At 37.8% G+C, this 18,949-nt stretch overlaps 1 long non-coding RNA gene across 1 annotated transcript in view; it reads left to right on the top strand.

Annotated features, from left to right (window-relative positions):
* Positions 1-18,602, top strand: part of LOC105510921 — a 187,435-nt gene extending 168,833 nt beyond the window's left edge. The window contains exons 4-5 of the long non-coding RNA XR_001001632.1: positions 5,751-5,859; positions 16,846-18,602. This is a non-coding gene — a long non-coding RNA (uncharacterized LOC105510921). The remainder of the gene's footprint in view (positions 1-5,750; positions 5,860-16,845) is intronic.
* The last annotated feature ends 347 nt before the right edge of the window (positions 18,603-18,949 follow it).

Raw genomic sequence — 18,949 nt, 5'->3', positions numbered from 1 at the left:
TAGTAGAGACAGGGTTTCACTATGGTGACCAGGCTGATCTCGATTCATCATGCTGACCAGGCTGATCTCGAACTCCTTACCTCGTGGTCTACCTGCCTCAGCCTCCCAAAGTGCTGGGATTACAGACGTGAGCCACTGTGCCTGGCAATAAAATAACTTTCATTGTTGGAGGACACTCCAGCTGTCATTTTATGATCAGGAACTGCTTTCATACATTATAGCCTTCAATTTGCCCAACAGTTCAGTGGACTGATACTACAATGGGTGTGCACGTAAACTTTAACAATGGACACTTTGGAGGGCTCAGGAGGATCCCTAGTTGAGCATTTGCTGGTTTCTGTGGTGTAACTATTCCCAACATGACACATTGAGCACGGCCTTAGTGATATTAAGTAGCTCATAAAATTCCCCACAAATTTAACACTTATTCTCATTGGTCAGTGCAAACTGGCTCCATCATACCACAGGATAGTATTAACTCTCTCTATTTAATTGGTAAGTAAACTAAATTTGTCATGATTAAATAACTTGCCCAAGAGCATCAGTGTCAAAGGTGACAGCCCAGTGAAAAACTAAAACAACTGACCATAGAGATACTGCGAGATCCCAGATTCACCCAGAGTCTGTGACAACTGTGAAAGTTTGTGCGGGGTGTCTGTGCAGTCTTATTGTCAGCAGCATCATTTTCACCACACAGTTGTATCATCATGGGCACAATATGTTTTGCTTTTTGATCTAATAAATATATAGAAAAAGTTACAATAACTTATCTCAGCCGGGCACAGTGGCTCATGCCTGTAAACTCAGCACTTTGGGAAGCTGAGGCGGGTGGATGATGAGGTCAGGAGTTTGAGACCAGCCTGACCAACATGGGTGAAACGCATCTCTACTAAAAATACAAAACTTAGCCGGGCATGGTGGCAGCTGCTTGTAATCCCAGCTACTCAGAAGGCTGAGAGAATCACTTGAACCTGGGAGGCAGAGGTTTCAGTGAGCCACGATCATGCCATTACCCTGCAGCCTGGGTGACAGAGTGAGACTCCATCTCAAAAAAAAGAATAAGAAGAAGGAGGAGGAGAATGAGAAGGAGAAGAAAAGAAAAGAAGAACTCAAATAACTTATCTCAAAAAAGAAATAAAAATATATTACTGAACATTCTTGATACATTACACTTGGCAGGGTCCAGCAAAGCCAAGGAAAATCAGATCATATGCTTCTGGTAAGACTTGAACTCTGTCCCAATTTCCTTATTCTGTCTGCACAAACTTGTTACAGTTTACAGCATTCTTCTTCATATAACTCTGGTGCCATTCCACATGAAATCAGACATCACCTGAGAATATCAGTGTCAGAGTGGTGTGATAACATTCTCTGCAACCTCTCATTTATAACTTCTGCCACACATTGAACCCCTGAGAGTTACATTATTATGAAGTAATTTAGGCTGGACAGTAAATTCAGTAATCTTAGTCTGTGCCACCCCATCTAACCCAACAAACATATAGTTAAATAAAAGTGGTGTGATTATGAACACAGCTTCAAGAAAAGTCTCAAGATCCCCTGCCATCCAATTGTAGTTCCTAAGTGGCCCCTTTCAGCCCATCATAGAATTTCTGAACAACTGTTGGTCCTTGATTTGGTACTGAGCCTATATTTAGGGTGTAAGGCATTCTGCTACAAGATAAAATTGGATATTGGCTATTTTAAAACTTACTAATATAGCATCGGATCAACTTCTTGTTCAAACTCAAGGATGAGTGTTTAGAAAAAAATAACAGAGAAATAATTTTTCAGAAGACATCTGTCTTAGTCTGTTTTGTGCTACTCCAACAAAAATACCTGAGACTGGGTAATTTATAAAGAACAGAAATTGATTTTTCACTGTTCTGGAATTTGGAAAGTCCAAAATCAAGGCACCAGAATTTGGTTTAGTGAGGGCCTTCTTGCTACCTCCCCACATGGAAGAAGGCAGAAGGGCAATCTAGCCAAATGTTGTGTGAAGCCTCTTTTAAAAGGGCCTTAATCCCCAAATGAGGGAGCAGACCTCTTGGCTTAAACACCTCTGAAAGGCTTCACCTCCTAATACTATTATATTGGCAACACCTGAATTTTGAAGCGACTATATTCAAACCATAGATGCACCGTTTCTTTTTCTTTCAATAGGAAGTCTGATGCAGGGACTAATATGCATTCATTGTTATTTATTATAATCTGTGTATCATCTATTATTGCATTTCATTGCTTTGTTTCATGATAAGAATAATATAAAAGCCTAGCGTGTCAGTGTATATATTACTACACGTAGTTAATTTTCCAGTTCAGGCAGGACTCATCAGAAAACCTAAAAACAACCCTGTACAAATCATCAGGAGAATAAATGGTTTCAAAACCTTACATTTTAATGGATGGCAGGAACACACCCTTGCTTCAAAATACCAATTTCCAACTTCTGATAGAGATTAAGATCTCTGAGCTGTCAATGACAATTAGAGGGAGAAAAAGAAGCTGAAGTATATGACTGTCAAAAGGAGAAGATTAACTCAGGTTCCTAAGTTTACTCTAGTTTGCACAGAAAGATCAAATGACGAGGCCCCTAGCCATTCTAAGCAGCAAGTAAAATATAATATGATTGGTCTTTTGTTGTGAAGGCAAACAGATCCAATCACTTCTACAGAGCAAGTACACAAGTAGGGTCCATGAAGATAAACAGTGCTGGGTTACACTTGCTGGGCCTGTAGAAGGTGCCCTACGCTCTCTTTCACAGAAGCAGTAGGATGCTTGCATAGTTCAATTCTTGTCTTTCCTAGCACTTTGTAATTTGTAATTAAATGCAAACTTCTGTTAGTTTTTCCTTCTCTGTCCCTCTGCTGACAGTGGTGTTTCATTCATCTTTGCAAAGGTAATACTCTCTATGGAGTCATTTGTCTATTTTTTGTTTATTTCTTTCTCTTTTTTTGAGACAAAGTCTCACTCTGTAACCAGGCTGGAGTGCAGTTGTATGATTTCGGCTCACCGCAACCTCCACCTCCCAGTTTCAAGTGGTTCTCCTGCCTCAGCCTCCCGAGTAGCTGGGACTACAGGCGCCCACCACCATGCCCAGCTCATTTTTGTATTTTTAGTAGAGACGGGGTTTCACCATGTTGGCCAGGATGGTCTTGATCCCTTGACCTTGTGCTCCATCTGCCTTGGCCTCCCAAAGAGCCGAGATTATAGGCGTGAGCCACTGTACCCAGCCAGAGTCATGTGTCTTTAAAGGAACGAATGAAAAATCCAAGCTTTCAGTGACAATAGTCTCGACAATGATACTGTCACTCTTTCCCTTTCAGAGACAATTGTGTTATTGCTTCTAAAATGCTGATAGCTACTATATTAAGACAGAAGTTTAAATTTTGCTTTTTCTTATTTTGTCCTCATGACCAACCTATGTGACAGATATAATATTTTGAAAATTTTACTAATAAACCAAAGCTACCAATTATAGAACTCTCCGAATTAGATATTCTATAATAATCAGATTGGGCATCATTTTTAAACTCTTCCATTCTGGATTCAAGTAATAATTGGCCAGGCTCAGTGGATCATTCCTGTATTCCAGTGCTTTGGGAGGCTGTGGCAGGATTACTTGAGGCTGTGAGTTTGAGACCAGCCTGGGCAACATGGAGAGACCCCATCTCTACAAAAAGTAAAATGTTAGCCAGCCATGATGGCATGCACCTGTAGTCCTAGCTACTCAAAAGGCTGAGTTGGGAAGATCACTTGAGCCTAAGAGTCCAAGGCTGCAGTGAGATATGGACATGCCACTACACTCCAGCCTGGGTGACAAAGCGAGACCTTGTCTCTAAAAAAAAAAAAATTGTTGGCTCCATTCCTCACTAGCATGATCTTGAATGTCATGCTAGAGAGCATAATCCTCTATACTTCATTTTTCTCATCTATAAAATATGGAAAGAAAGTGCCTACCTCATCAGTGTTTTATGAACTAAAATAAATAATGCATATAAAACACTTAAAAGTCTGTGCCTGGCACGGGCACAAGGTAAATGCCAGTATGTGGAATTACTCTCTATTTCATATCCACATTTTCCAACTGAAAACAACTTTCCATTTTTCCTTATGTTAGCTTTTCCCCCTTTTTGATTACTTAGCCAGGAGAGGATTCCTTAACTCATCAATGCCTTGTGTGTGGCTGGAAGGGCTGAATACTATACTTGTGAAAAACCACAAAGAATTATGCTCTCAGCATTGACTAGATCAGGAAAAACAAAAAGAACTATGCTCAACCATGCAACAACCTGAAAAGGAGGGCCTGGAAAGCATGGTCACCTTGAGCCTTTACGGACGAATTCATCCAATCCTTCCTCATTCTTGAAATTGAGGTGGACCATCTGAGACCATTCAGCTCTCGTCATTTTCAGAAATAAGCTGTTCCATTGTACACAGTTAGAGAAATAAAAGACAGCTGTCAAATAATATCTCCATATCAAATAACAAGATGCACAATGATCACAAAAGAAGAACAATTAGCCTTTGTCTGAAATCTACAGGTTGCCACTGCAGATTGAGCTGGCTCTACAGGCTCATGGATTCAGAAAGATTAGTTCATTGTTTAGATCTCTTGTTGTCATAAAAGCACCTGGTAATGTACAGCATTTTTCAAAAATGTTATGAAATACTTGGCTGGTTTCTTTGTGGATCAATGAGCAGTCTGGCTCACACAGAAAAAAAGCATCACTTTGTGATGAGGAAGTGCATTCTGGGTTGGGTTTGGCATGACTTTAGGCTTAAACCCAACCATCTCTGAAAATGTCAAATTTTATTCTTGCAAAAAAGCAAATGTCTGTTGGCAAAAGAGGGGTTATAATAAGAAGACAGAGAGGAAGGAAAGCTTGGGAAAGAGATGTCATATTATGAGCTGCCTTAATGCAATAAATGGCCGGGTGTTCTGTGGCCTGCATTCCTTTGACAAGGCCTGCTCAGACATCCCATGACCTAGATTCATTCTTTTTATGTTGATGTCATCTTAACCAGAAGCCAGATCTTGATTTGCTCTATAAAATATATCCGGCTTGAGTTGTTTCTGCCAGGTACCACAGTTTCCATTTTGTTTTTGAACTCAGTGGATCTCTGATTGTATTTTCTTTTCTAGGACTATCCCAATTTGACAAATCATGAATTCTCATTTCAGGTTTTTACCAAAAAGAGTGTTTGAACAGTTCAGTTCATCTGTCTATGAAGTTATGATCAATCAATTTTCAAACTTGCCAGCGATTTATATGCTTTTTGAAATCATATGTAGCCTAGTACCCTATGGAAAGAACCATGTCTGTCTGTATATGAGAATATTTAATCCTTTGCCTTTATTTGAGGTATTTTAAATGCTCTTTGTAAACTCACATTTGGGAAAATAAACAGCACAGATGCTGCCTTTAACAGAGCACTTACTCCCACATTCAAAATACCTTTTAGAGGACACTCTATTAAATGAAAACAAGGTTTACACTCTTTTGACATTTGCAGAAAGGCTATTATAGCATGTGAAGTTCCCTTGGTATTCCTAGACAATTAATCTTAATTACTTTTACCAGTTAAGAAGATCATCTGTAAGGACATTTGATTTAAAGGAGTCACAGTTCCTCTGGTGTTCGTTTTTATTGGGTAAAACATGTAGATATTACTTCTTGGTCAAATATGGTGTCTCCGTGACTTACAATTAAACTGATGATTTCTCTTTGTCTTCCTTTGCTTTATAGGAGCCAAAATAATACAGCCTCACTTCTCCTTAATGGATAGAAGACTATTCTATTTTTGCTGCACCCAGAGATAAATTTATTGGTTTTGGAGTACCTTCACTGATGCCAGGTCTCATAACTTCAAAAAAATATTACTAAGTTAAAGTGAATTGAAGTAGTGAAAGTCAGAGTAAGGCGGGGGGTTCAAAATTGCAAGCAATTTACTTTCTCTAAATGTGACTGTTCATTTGTTTTAGAAAAAGCTACCCAAACCAGCACTTTAAATACTCAAACACAGACTTCAAACATGCACCTTTTTATGGGAAGGTGGAGAGATCGTTATTAACCTGAAAACAGATATTTAGAGTGCTCTCTTTAGTAATAAAAAGTTTTGTAGGTAAGCTTGGGAAACACAGCGAGACCTGGTTTCTACTGAAAAAAAAAAAACAGAAAAAGAAAAGAAAAGAAGAAATTACCTGGGCATGGTGGCATGCACCCACAGTCCCAGCTACTCAGGAGACTGAGGGAGGAGGCTCCCTTGAGCCCAGGATTTCAAAGCTGTAGTGAGCTACAATTGCACCACTGCATTCCAGCCCAGGAGACAGAGCAAGACCGTGTCTCAGAAAATAGATACATATATAGTAGGTGGTTTAGAGATGACCATAGCATAGAACATAGAGTGATTTTGCTTTTTGAAGTACAAGGGTGGAGGGTAAAGGATGGGGATAAAAAATGTTTCCTGAGTTGGGTCTAAACCCACAGATCTCAGGTATGACTGCAGACTGTGTTACCAAAGTGAACTGGGGTCAGCCTGCCTAGCACAGCAAAACTAAACCCTGATATCAGGACTGCCATAAGAGAAGACGAGGCATTTATCTCAGGGCACCTAGCAAGGAGAATTAGGCAGTTCATTCTTAAGAGCTGATCTCAATGGCTTACAGGTAAGAGTTTTTTTAAGGGAGTGGAGGTAGAGGTTACAGGCAAGGTCATACATCAACACATGGAGGCTGTATGTTGGTTTGACCTCTTGAAGTGGGAGCCCGCAGGCCAGAAGTAGACTCAAAGATTTTCTGATTTGCAATTGGATAAGGAAGTGAAGCTTTGTCTAAAAATTGGGGGTCAACGAAGAAAATGTTAGCTTTGGCTGGTGGGCATGACCTCCTCCAGGCCCCTTAGAAAAAAATCTAGAACGAAGAACAGTGGTCAGAGTTCTGTCCTCAGTTTCCCCCTCATCTAAGGTCTATGTGCCAGTGGATCTCTTCAGTGGGGAGTCCAGGTTTTCAAAGCCAATTCAGGGACATGTGTTAAGATGTTACCTTTAGTTTCTATGGGGGAACCAAACATCTTGTGACCTTAACTTCCTTGGCTATTGTTTTAAGCTATTATTACCTTTTTAGCTTATTAAGTTGCTCATTTACTTCTCAGGTCCAGCTAGGTGCCTGGAATTTCACTTGGAGGAACCCAAGATTTTCCTTTTTTCCATGCTTGGGGGTCCCACAGGCCCCTAAGAGGGGTTCCTGTTCTGTCTCAATTAGAATCACTTGGGAGCTTACAAAATACATCCAAGCCCATGCAGCACCTCTGGAGGTTCTGAACCCTTGGGTCAGATAGGTGTGAACATCTGGAAGTCCAGATACTAAAGGACTTGGGATGGCCAGTCTGAAGAAGTGCTGCCAGACTAAGGGAACTGCAGTCCGAGTTTCCCACTTAGATCTCCAGTGTACCTGTGAACTGGCACATGAAGTAAGAGCCAACACCCCAAATTTCAACTAGCCCCTCACCCACCCATCCACACAAACTCCAAACCAATACCAGCTTCAGGGAGTAGAGTGGGTAAAGCTTTTAAGCCTAAAGTGACCCCAAGCTGGGGGAATGAAGGAGTATTCCATTGGACAAAAAACAAAATGATAATATTAAGATGAGACTACTTAATCGTTTAAATGAGTCTGTTCTTGTGACTGAAAGGAACCAGAAAGGTCAAGGCCCTGTCTGAAGTTTCATCTATGGGAGAGTTGGATCATTAGGTTGTGAGGTCTTAGACCAGAGTTATTTATTCATGCCTTTTTCCATTGTACATAGAGGAAGAATGTTTGTTCTCATTTCAGTATTCAACAGGACTTCTGTAAGGATCAACTAGATAGCTGTAGAATCTGAGAAATGATGCTATTGTCTCACAAAGCAAGGAAAACCTAACCATATTAGGTCCTGATGCTTAGCCCAGTGTATTATTTAACAAAACTTTAAGGAAATTCCTGAGTGAGAGTAGAGACAGTGGAAACCAAAAGAAGCCTTAGGCACTGGGGAAAGTACCGATGGAAGCCATGATAAGAAACAGATACCGAGGGTCAAAAAACTCTAAAAATTTAACCAACTAAGGGAATAAACGTGATGGTTGACCAAAGACAAGATGCTTGTGCTCTGGTCCTCTTTCCTGTTGTTTAGAGGATTCTGGCTGGGGATGGGGAAATGTGTGGGGAGGGATCAAGATCATTTTCCATAGATGTATATTGTCATCAGTGATATTGTCATTTTGGTTCAAAAATTATCTATTACAGTCTATAAATCTGAAATATACATAAGTTCATATTCAGTTTTGTTTTTAAGAAAAATAACTTGCCTTTGATTTGAAGCATGAAAAAACTAATATAATTTTTCTTTTTTAGCATTTGTAGTTTAGGATAGTTTATTTTGATTTTCATTTCTGTCCCCATTGTAGCTACTCAGAAGGTCTTTAGGATGTCTAGGCTGGAGAAAAAGTAACCTTTATAAAATGGGATGGAATCAATAGTAATCTCATAGATAATTTCAAATGCTGGATTAATTTTTTAAGGTTGATTTATAACCAGAAAAAAAAAATCCAGAGAAACCCAGGAAATCAGGGTCTTTACATCACTCAAACACTTTTCATTTTCTTAAGAATGGGAAAAATGATATGTGTGGGTCCAGAGACAGCAAATGTAATGAGACAAGAGTGGTTTTCCTGTCCAAGGATGCAAACCTCTCCCAGTCTTTTGTAATAACATAGTAAATTATGGTTTTTAGAGAGCAATGAATGAGTGGTAGCAGAGAAAACTCCTGAAGGATGTAGTAATAGCATTGGAACAAGAAAATTGAATGGCAGCAGACAGTTTTGTTACAACACTCCCCCCACCACACACACCATAAAGAAGAATCTGTTTCAAGAACCTTTTTGTTTCTGGAATTTGAAATATTTCCTCCTAATCCCCAGGGAGTCCACATTATTATTACTGTATTAACATCGTTTACATTCATGATTTTTTTTTTTTGCCCTCCTTGAAGCTCAAGGGGATTTAATAACCTTAAATTAGCCAAAACTAATAATCCAAAATGCCAACATGAAGACATGGTAACTCTGCTGTTCCAAGTTCCTGAGAAAATATATATGCCTGGGCCATTAAATTTCCTTTACTCTTGAGGTTTGAAGGGGCTATGGAAAATTGCAAGGTTTTGCAATTCTTTACAGTTCTGGTTCTAGCAATATCTGTAGTCCCCATCTTGCAGTTTTTTTTTTTTTAATCAACATTGAGACTTTGCATAGAAACCTATCTTCACTTCTTCACTTCCAGATTCTTACAGACCTCCTCAGAGGAGTGAAGCCAGTAATTATCTACTTCATGGATAGACGAGGAATGTTCTTATCTCTTCTCACTGGATAGTTGATAGAGATGCTTGAGGTACTGGTGTTACAGAAAACTAGAGCTGGTCAGTAGTTAAAATAGTAAAAATAGATTTTATTCAGGAACAATTGCAATAGAGGAAAATAGACCTTAGTAAAAACTAGGCTCAATATTACAAAGATAACAAGGACCACTGGAGATTTATAACCAAAGAATGGGTTGTGAGGGGAGGATGTTCAGTGGATAATAAAATTATTAAGAGATGACATCAAGGGTAGAGGGAATTCTTGCTAAACTTAGTTAACAGAATTTTTGCTAAAGGAAGGTCAGAGTGATCAGATATCATTGGGGGATGGTGAGAAATGAAGAATTTGATATTGAGGGGGTAGCAGATATCAAGGGTAGGAGATACTCTCTAAACTGACTTAGCAGGATTCTTTCTAAAACTGAGTGATATAGGCCCAATAGGCCCAATAGGATTGACACTGAAGCCCACTGTCCAGGCCTATTTGAGAAGAGGGTTCAGAGGCACTGACTGAAGTTTGGTTAAGGAGAAAGACTTTGCCTGTGGGAAGAAAACAGACATGAGTCAGGGAATCTGGGTGTTAGTCCTCTCCATGTGGGGGCTAGGAGAAGACTCCCAGCCATAAGATTCCAATTCTTCCCCTGTTATTCTTATTATGGGTGAAAATGACCAAACTGGATAAAAAGGATGGGACGGATTAAATATCCATTCAATTTTCCAGTGATTCTGATGGTTGCTCAAGCCAACCAAAGTACCTCTAGGATATTTGATATATCTCCTCTACCCCCTCACTCCTGCCCCATGACAGGCCTCTTTCTATGAAATTTCTCCAGTTATCAGAGACCTTTTATTTTACCCGTCTGGCAAACCTACTCACAGCCATAAAGCAAGAAATTTCACCAACGCTTTGATCTACTCAAGGAAGTACTAGAGAAGAAACTTCTGTCAAGGGAAGTAGTCATAAATTTGATTCAGCTTTCTGGGAAATAAACTGTTCTCCAATCTGGCTTTGCCTAACTTTTTATTCCAACCTCATCCTTTGACTATTTCTCAAACTAGTCAGAGTTGGTAGGAAATAACAAGTATGATTAATGAGTACTCCTTAAAACCAAAAATAACAAGAGAAAATTTTTGCTAATGTTCTTTCCTCTTGTTGTGCTCCTCTTGCCAAGGATGAAACCCATGAACAGTCCTTTGGCAAATGCATGGTGTCAACTGAAAACGGAGTTGGTTTGAAGCATCTACCCAACAGAGCAAATCTACCATCACCTTAAAACAGCACCAACAGACGTGCCTTTCTGTACTTGCGAGCCAGCCTTATTATCTTTATATATGTAGGAAAAGCTTGCTATCAATACACAGAAGTCTAAGAAATACTGAGAGAATTCAAGATTCCATTGGAATCTATTATTATTGAATAAAATCTCAAATCTAGAGTTTTTACATTAAGTGAAGAAACACATTTAACTACCCACCAGGGTTAATGTAATATATATTACTTGCATGCCTTAAAATTTCTCTAGGAGCATAAGGTAAAAATTTATTTTGAAAATTCTAATTCGCATTGCTAATTTTTCAAAAGATGTATATTTTGTTAACACTACCAATGTTAACAATGAAAATGTTTATTTAATGCTATAAAAGAGCACTCAAGAAAATGCCTAATTTCTAGGAAGAAATGGGTTCTAAAAATAAAATCAAATGTATTCCTAAGATCTTTTTGAATGTGGTACAGTATATATTGTCCCAAATATCTTTGATGATTTCCAATAGGTGATTACATCTTTGCTTCTGTTTCTATTTGTGAAAAATGCAGAAACGAGTTATAACCAAGACAAAGAAATTTCAAATGCAACAGAGAAACTCCATAGGAGGTCTTTCGGGCATAACTTAGCCTTAAACTGTGCCACCCAGATCAGTAAGGCATCTCTGTTATTCTAAAATTTGTGTGCTTGGAAACTTCAAGAAAAAAAAGCTTTTTATTTCTGGGTTTGAGACTGTTAACAGGAAACAAGAGTTCAGCTACTAGAAAAGCACTTTTTTTTTTTTTTCTGACACAAATTTTGCCTTTGTGCCTTGATTGACAGCCATCCCACTGTCTATAAACAATCTACGAGTTACCCCAAATCACCATTCAGTTCCTTCCTCCAACATTTAAACATCGAGTGGTTTTGCGCTCAATAAAATTCCTTTTCATTTCGCCCTAGGTTGCCATGTCTCTTCAAACAGAGACAGAAAAGCCGTGGTCTGTGTCAGACGGATTTTAATTTTCCGTCCTCATCCATTTGGGGGAACTAGACACAGGCAAACAGACTCTAGCCCAAAGCCTAGCAACCTGTAGTTTAAACAGCCAATGCATATGAGTCCCGGGATGGGGGCCTGGACCTGTTCACACATGAATAAAGAAGATTAAGATTTCCTTTCAAAGACGTGAAACCTTTTTGACAGCCAGTGTCAACAGCACTGTCTGCCTTCAATGTGAACCAGTCTTCTAGCACAGATTCCCACAGGGAGGTCTTGCTGATTAGCATGCTCGACACCACCATTCCATGTCGGTATTTAATTGAAGAATAAGGGTGTAAAGTTTTGCAAACTCTTACTTGTCCACAAAGAAAGGGTAACTTACAGGAATTGTTGAAAGAAAATACCAGTGAACATGAACACCTACGGGGAGCGTTTAAAAAGTGGAAGCACCGAGCAGGGGAATGAGGAACAGCGGTGATTTCTATTATCTAATTGCAGAGAAGTTAACAAAAAGTTTCCTACTCAAAATACATGTTTTGAAGTCATAAAAAATCAGCTCCTACTCTTAGAGGGGAAAAAAGAAAGTATAACTTTCTTCTCAAATCATGTTTTAAAATTGTATTAAAGAATAAGCATTTATTCTGAAAACATTTGGCAAATAAATACAATTTCCTTTGCAGTTCAGGGGGAAGTCTTTATTGATAAATATTTTAAAAAATTTACATATGACTTCTTTGCACATGAGCACTTGATAATTTTAAATGAAATGGACTAGGCCTCTATTAAATAGTGAGTTCCATATCACATTGCATGTCCTTAGGAAGAGCCAAAAAGCGGGAAAAAGTTATGTCTACACATGCCAGCCTCAGCAACTTAATTATCTCACTTCAATTACAAGTTCAAACACTTATACAAGTTAAAATACAGGCCATGTCTGCTTTGAAATGATATACAACTATTAAATTACATGCACTGAATCATTTTGGGATGTTAGAATACCTATTGACAAGAGCATAGCTGTTTTTTATTATGTGACAAATGTTTATGCAATCTGATGTCAACCGTTTATTCTTCAAACCTAGAAAAGAATGTGAAGCAAAATGTGCTACCTGCGTGTGTAGATTCCACGTTTCCTCACCAATGACACGTACACCTTGAGTTGCTTTTCTGGTGGTGGTTAAAGGTTTGCACTGATCTCCCCATTTTTATTCATTTACTGAATATTTATTTACTGGCACCTTCTTTTTCCAGGGATTTGAGTAGAGGGTGGGAACAGAGGCTGTGCTGTCCTCGAGTCGGCTCCCACAGGCTTGCAAAGCCAATTGTTCACATCTCTTCCTGATTCTAGCTGTGTTCAGTGTCATTGCAGCTACCAGTGTCATCGATTGGCAACTTGAATCAGCTATGATGGGAGTATTTACACTACAGAAATCAACTACTACAAATCAGTGCTTTTTAAAATAATCAGCTGTTAAACATTTATTAGCATCTCACTGGGTAGAGAGGTGAGTGAGAAAGATTTCTCTCTTCTTCCGTCCTGTGGCCAGGTGTTGCCTCTTTAACTTTGCAAAGAGTGTGTTCAGAAACAGTGGTGAATTTGTGGCAATAGAGCAGGAAGAAACTACAGAGAGACTGAGTCTAAAGTTTTGCTCTCTGGGATTTGGGCACAACTGGTATAAGGCCAGAATGTCTGTAAATCAGAATCAGAGCTGGATAAGATGGCAGGAACTGGGGATCAAATCAAGGTTTGGACTCCTCAAGGCCAGGATGAGGCTCAAGCCAGAGTGAATTCTCAAGTAGGAGACAACCATGGGGAAAGAGAAAGAACACCAGGTCTGAGCTATCCAAGATAAGGTGGCCTGAAAAGCTAAATATCTAAGCCTGTCTTAGGTCAATGCTCTCTGATCATTTTCATACCTAACATACTTTGACTGCCAATTAACTAACTTCTATCCTTTTCCTAATGGCAAGGAGTGCTCTAGGGCAGTGGCTCTCAAATCTTACTATGTAAGTCTTGTTATTAATAAAATACAGGTGGCAGGGGCTTGGCCCCAGAGCCTTTGATTTAGTAGGTCTGGAGTGGGGCCCAGGGAACTTGTATTTCTAACAAGCTATTAGGTAATTATGATGCCCCTGGTTAAGGGATGACACTTTGAGAACCTTTGCTCTAGGATTGGATCAAACATCTCAACTTCACTTATTTCGGAATATCTCAACTTTGCACCACATGGCATGATAATTGTCTTTCATTTATGCATCAATGTCTGTAAAAACCCTCCCTGGCTGCATGGGAGAATAAGGAATAGTTAACTGTTGCATACTAAGAGGATCCTTCATCATCACCATTTGGTCTTTGTGGGAAGATGCTATTTTGGGATACATCTGCACAATTCTTTGAACTTGACAGCCTCAGATAATTGCCTAGAACAAGTAAACGTTTATGTGCTATGTGAAATACTTTATATAGACACACAAAATACTTTATTGTAAGAGCAGTCATCACAAACTACATTCTTGTACATGAGTATTGCTGTCATTGTCTAGAAAAAGGGAACCACATACGCATTCAACAAATCAGCCATTGCTTTCTTCAGTTAGCCTCACAGAGTTGCATTTTTTTTTTAAGAGACAAGCTCCTGCTCTATCACCCAGGCTGGAATGCAGTGCCATCAGACCATAGTAGCTTACTGAAGACTTGAACTCCAGGGCTCAAGCAGTACTCCTGTCTCAGCCTCCTGAGTGGCTGGGGCTTTTTTTTTTTTCCATTTTAGTAGAGACAGGGTCTCACTATGTTGGCCAGGCTGGTCTTGAAACCAGAGCTGTACTTCGATGCCAGCCATGGGAACATAATAGCAATCAGCTGTAGCCATGGTCACTGCAACATAGATCATTTAAAAAGTATATTGATAACTAAAACATAATTAGGAAATAACTCATTTTATGACCTGGAAAGTGCAATTTAACATGATTATGAAGAAGGACAAACAGGCTAACCTCTGTTAATGTGCTCTTATACCTCTCCCCCACCTCACTCCTCACTGGATTCTAGCCAGTTCAGCTTAGTGGTCACAGAATTGGGTCTCAGACAAGTGAGGCCTCATTTGTAATAGGGAACTATCAACGTTGTTCAATTAAGTGGCTATCACTAGGGCCCCATTATCAAAATAGCAGCCCCATAGGCTATCATGCCACCATTAAAGCTGATTCTTTTGGAGCTTCAAGATGTATTCATCTTAGAAGTAGTCTCCCCCTTTAGATGTGAATGACTTCTGGGAACTCTCAGCTTGAAGTAGGATATTAGCTCAAAGGCAAACATAACCTGCCTCATAAAGCCAGCACTTCCTGTACAGACAAAGAGTCTTTACACTTCTATCAATTTGTGCCAAAGAATCACCCATTATTAACCACAATTATTTCTAAAAGTCAATACATTTTAAGTTTATTGCAAAAAAGAAAACAAGTCATATATAACACTAAAAAAGAAATCTGACATTTTTGCTGATTTTTTTTTAACTCTGAATGTTCGGGATATTATGAAAAATTCAGCAAATAAACTAAACAAAAAAATGAGAGGGAACACTATTAACTAGAAATAAACAAGGCCAGAGGAGGATAATTGGGATTACAATAATCAACAATGACAACATCAGAGAACTTCCTCCTAAGTTAGATTGTATACAATATTGACACAGAATCTTTATAAATGTCTGTGTAACAGATGCTGCTTAGGAAATATTTAGAGTCCGAACCTGGTGTGCTATTCTACACATACTTTGCTGCATTTACTATCAGCATGAAATACATGATAAAATATTTTACAGCCTCAGTTTTACTGGGATTCATTTTAATTTAGGTTAACTTGAGAAAATTAAAACAAGCAGCTATTTATGTTATGAACATGTTGTATAGAATTTCATGAATGAAATTTTAATTGATAACACATTTTTCATCCAATTCACATCATTTCATATGTTTCACAAATAGAAGTCAACTCATATTCTAATTTACTGAAATAAATATGTCTAGACACTGAAAGATTTTAAGGAAACATACAAAGATAAGTATGGCAGATACACAAACACTCTGAAATTGATTCTATTCTCTCAGATTTCAGTTATTTATAGGAGCTCATTTTCAGGCTGAAGAGTGGGATCTGGTAGCAGTCAGGGACTTGTCATTTTAAAACATAATTTCTACCACAAATAAAAGCCCTTTTTATCCATTTCAAAATTTGTTCTAGTGAATTCAAATCAACTTAGAGAACCATGAGTATTGTTTCCACAATTCACATAACCTTATAAAACGTGACTCCTTCAATGTGGTTCATGAATGGCCTCTCACTTGTGATTCTGAGAGAAATCATAATAATCAGAAGCAAAGTATACATATGTAACAAACCTGCACGTTATGCACATGTACCCTAGAACTTAAAGTATAATAAAAAAAAAAGACTATATTTGCTGTATAAAAAAAGATAGAGCTGTAAGCATAAATTGATTTTAAAATGAAAGAAATCATGTTTTGTTCAAACTTTCTAGACCCTACAGTGTAATATTGCAGAATAAATATCAACCCTCTTTGGAAAAAAAAAAAAAATAATAATCAGAAGCAAAGAAGGTGTTTTGTTCCACCTCAAAGTTGAGGCTTACATGACTAAACACCTTCTCACTTTGGAGATTTTCTTTTTCTCCAGACAACATATTGGTTCTTTCCATAAAATTTGGGAGCTCTATCTCTCCAGCTCTGTATCCTTCCTTATCTGCACTTGGGGTTGGGTGGGGACCGGGGCTGAGGGTGGTATATGTGTAAATGGTCTACTCCAGATTGCTGAAGAGAGAGCTAATTGCTCAACTTACAGAATTTTTGCAAACTGGCTCTTAAAGACAGCCATTTCAAAATTTGAATTATAAAAACATAAAAGTAAATGAATCATACACTAAAAAGTACATGAATTATATAGTATACATTATTTACTAAAAGTAAAATGAATTATATATTCATCATATAAAGTGAATTATATACTAAAGATAACAAACCCATAAAACATCACTTTCTACTTGGTTTTCTTCATTTTCCTATTGCCTATGCATTAAGTTCCAGGGTACCATTACAGCTTTTGAAGCTGAAGTGAGACTGTTTTCTCTAAGTTGGATGACTATTGGTGATTTCTTTCTTACACAGCATTTATTCCTTTCTTCTGATTTTTTAGGGGTGTCATCTTTACCTTCCATCACATAATATGTTTAAGACAATTTTTCTTAGCTTTAAATGAGTTGATAAGAGGAACAAGAAGAAAGCCAAGGACTCCATTTTCAGGATTAAAAGTGGTTTTTGTCTTTCTCTTCCAAATGCTAGCAGTAGAAGCATTTGAGTTCTGCAGAAATTACTGAAGTGGTTCAAGTGTGGGCAGTCAGGACACTCAGTTCACCATACTCAACCCCAACTCAACCCCAACTCAACCCCAACTCAACCTCAACTCTCAGTATGGCAGAGAGGTAGAGAACTCAGAGCTATAAGTTTCAGGAATTCTCAAAACCTCAGACCAAATGCACCTCTGTTTTACCACCTGTTAAAGTATATCCTCATCTGCCTCCCTGCACATAAATATACAACACTGCAGATTGTGTTTAAGTTCATTTGCAAATAAATTTAATGCATTTTGTATCCAACATTTCTACTAGGAAATAGTATTAGTCTATCCTCAAACTAAAAGTCATTGCAAAAATGTATTTCACTCAGGAAAAATAATGATAATTCTTCAAACACCTCTAGATGTCATTCAACAATCATACCCAATGGGTAAAATTTAGAGTTCAACATTTAGCTTGCATTTCTTCCTAACCAAACATCTCAAGTTCAAAAAATAAAGCAGATTGTTTTGTGCATTTGTTATCATTACCACATCAATGGTCACCTACACTTCCTGAGCTCCAAATAGAACTCTCAGAGAAGCATTGTATATTTGTCAATATCCTGGAGTTTCAAAACTCCCAAGTGTTGCTACCATTTGACCTGAAATTTCCTCTCTTCTCAGATTCCTGCTTCTAAACACAAAACAAACAAACCTTTACTTAACTTAGCTCATGTGTGAATTTTTAGGGTCATTTGTTTCATATGCAGAAAGACTTTAAGTCTCTTTGCTAAATTTTGATTTACCCAAGGCCAGTAGCCTGAATTCAACTTTAGCAGTCCCAGGGCTCAGTAGATTTGCCCTGTAGATTCTGTAATTGGATATTTATGTTCCATGCATTTCTTCTTTCAGAGCATAACAGAAGTATAGGGATAACACCTTAGTTGAATGTTGGCCCTAACATAGCTTCTCATTTGTAGCACTCATAGGAACCTGAAATTATTCACATTCAGCTGACATTTCCATTAGGTGGGATGCTGCCTGCTAATTCACATTTGTCTGGGATTGCTCCTCAGAGTTCAGATTTAATTTTGATAACATAAACTCTATCCTTTAATAAATAATAAGCAGTAAAAAATTAAAACTATTGTTATTGGGCATTTTGCATGAAAAAAATCAGTATGATATATTAGGTTCGAGAGTTCCTCAATATCTTAACCTATATATTGCCTTTGGAAAGAAGCAACCCTTAGATAAAAAATAAAATACTTTAAAATTTCTCTCCTTTTCTTTAGTGCATAAGACTGGATGGGTATTGTCACTCTTGCCACTGACTCCGTGACATGTCAGAAACAATTAAGTCTTAAATATATTGCTCAAAATTTCAGCTGCCTATATATAGCATAAAATTAATTGTATTTAGAAAATAAAGTTCTGTTCCCATAGCAATTTTCAAGTAGATCTTAAATGTTCTCCACACAGAAAGATTAGTATGTGAGGTAATAGATACTATAATTAGTTTGATTTAATCATTTCACAATGTATAAAAATAACAAAACATGTATATCATAAATATATAGACTTAAAAATTTTTAAATTATACCTTAATAAAGCTGAAAAAAATTAATTAACTTAAAATTTTAAAATTAAAAAAAGTCAAAGTTTTGCCTACTATCACATTTGAGTAACCTGTGCATTGCTTTATTTAGGTAAGCAATCAACATTTTATTCATTCAACAAATATAAACAGAAGCCAACATGTGACAGATATTGTGAAATATATCAAGCAGGATCAGAAGCTACAAAGGAAACTTGTATTCATTGCACCCGTTTATCTCAAACAGAATTATCTAATTTAATTCCATTTCATTAGAACACTACATAAGATCTTCTGAAACTGTGGGTAGTAAACTTCAAGTATAAATTAACTAAAACTTTGACAATATGGATAAATCCATTTTAT

The sequence above is a fragment of the Colobus angolensis genome, unplaced genomic scaffold (genome assembly GCF_000951035.1).
Source record: "Colobus angolensis palliatus isolate OR3802 unplaced genomic scaffold, Cang.pa_1.0 Scaffold194, whole genome shotgun sequence".
Lineage (NCBI taxonomy): Eukaryota > Metazoa > Chordata > Mammalia > Primates > Cercopithecidae > Colobus > Colobus angolensis.
The sequence above is the reverse complement of the archived record's forward strand: the minus strand, read 5'-3'. Positions and strand labels throughout refer to the sequence as shown.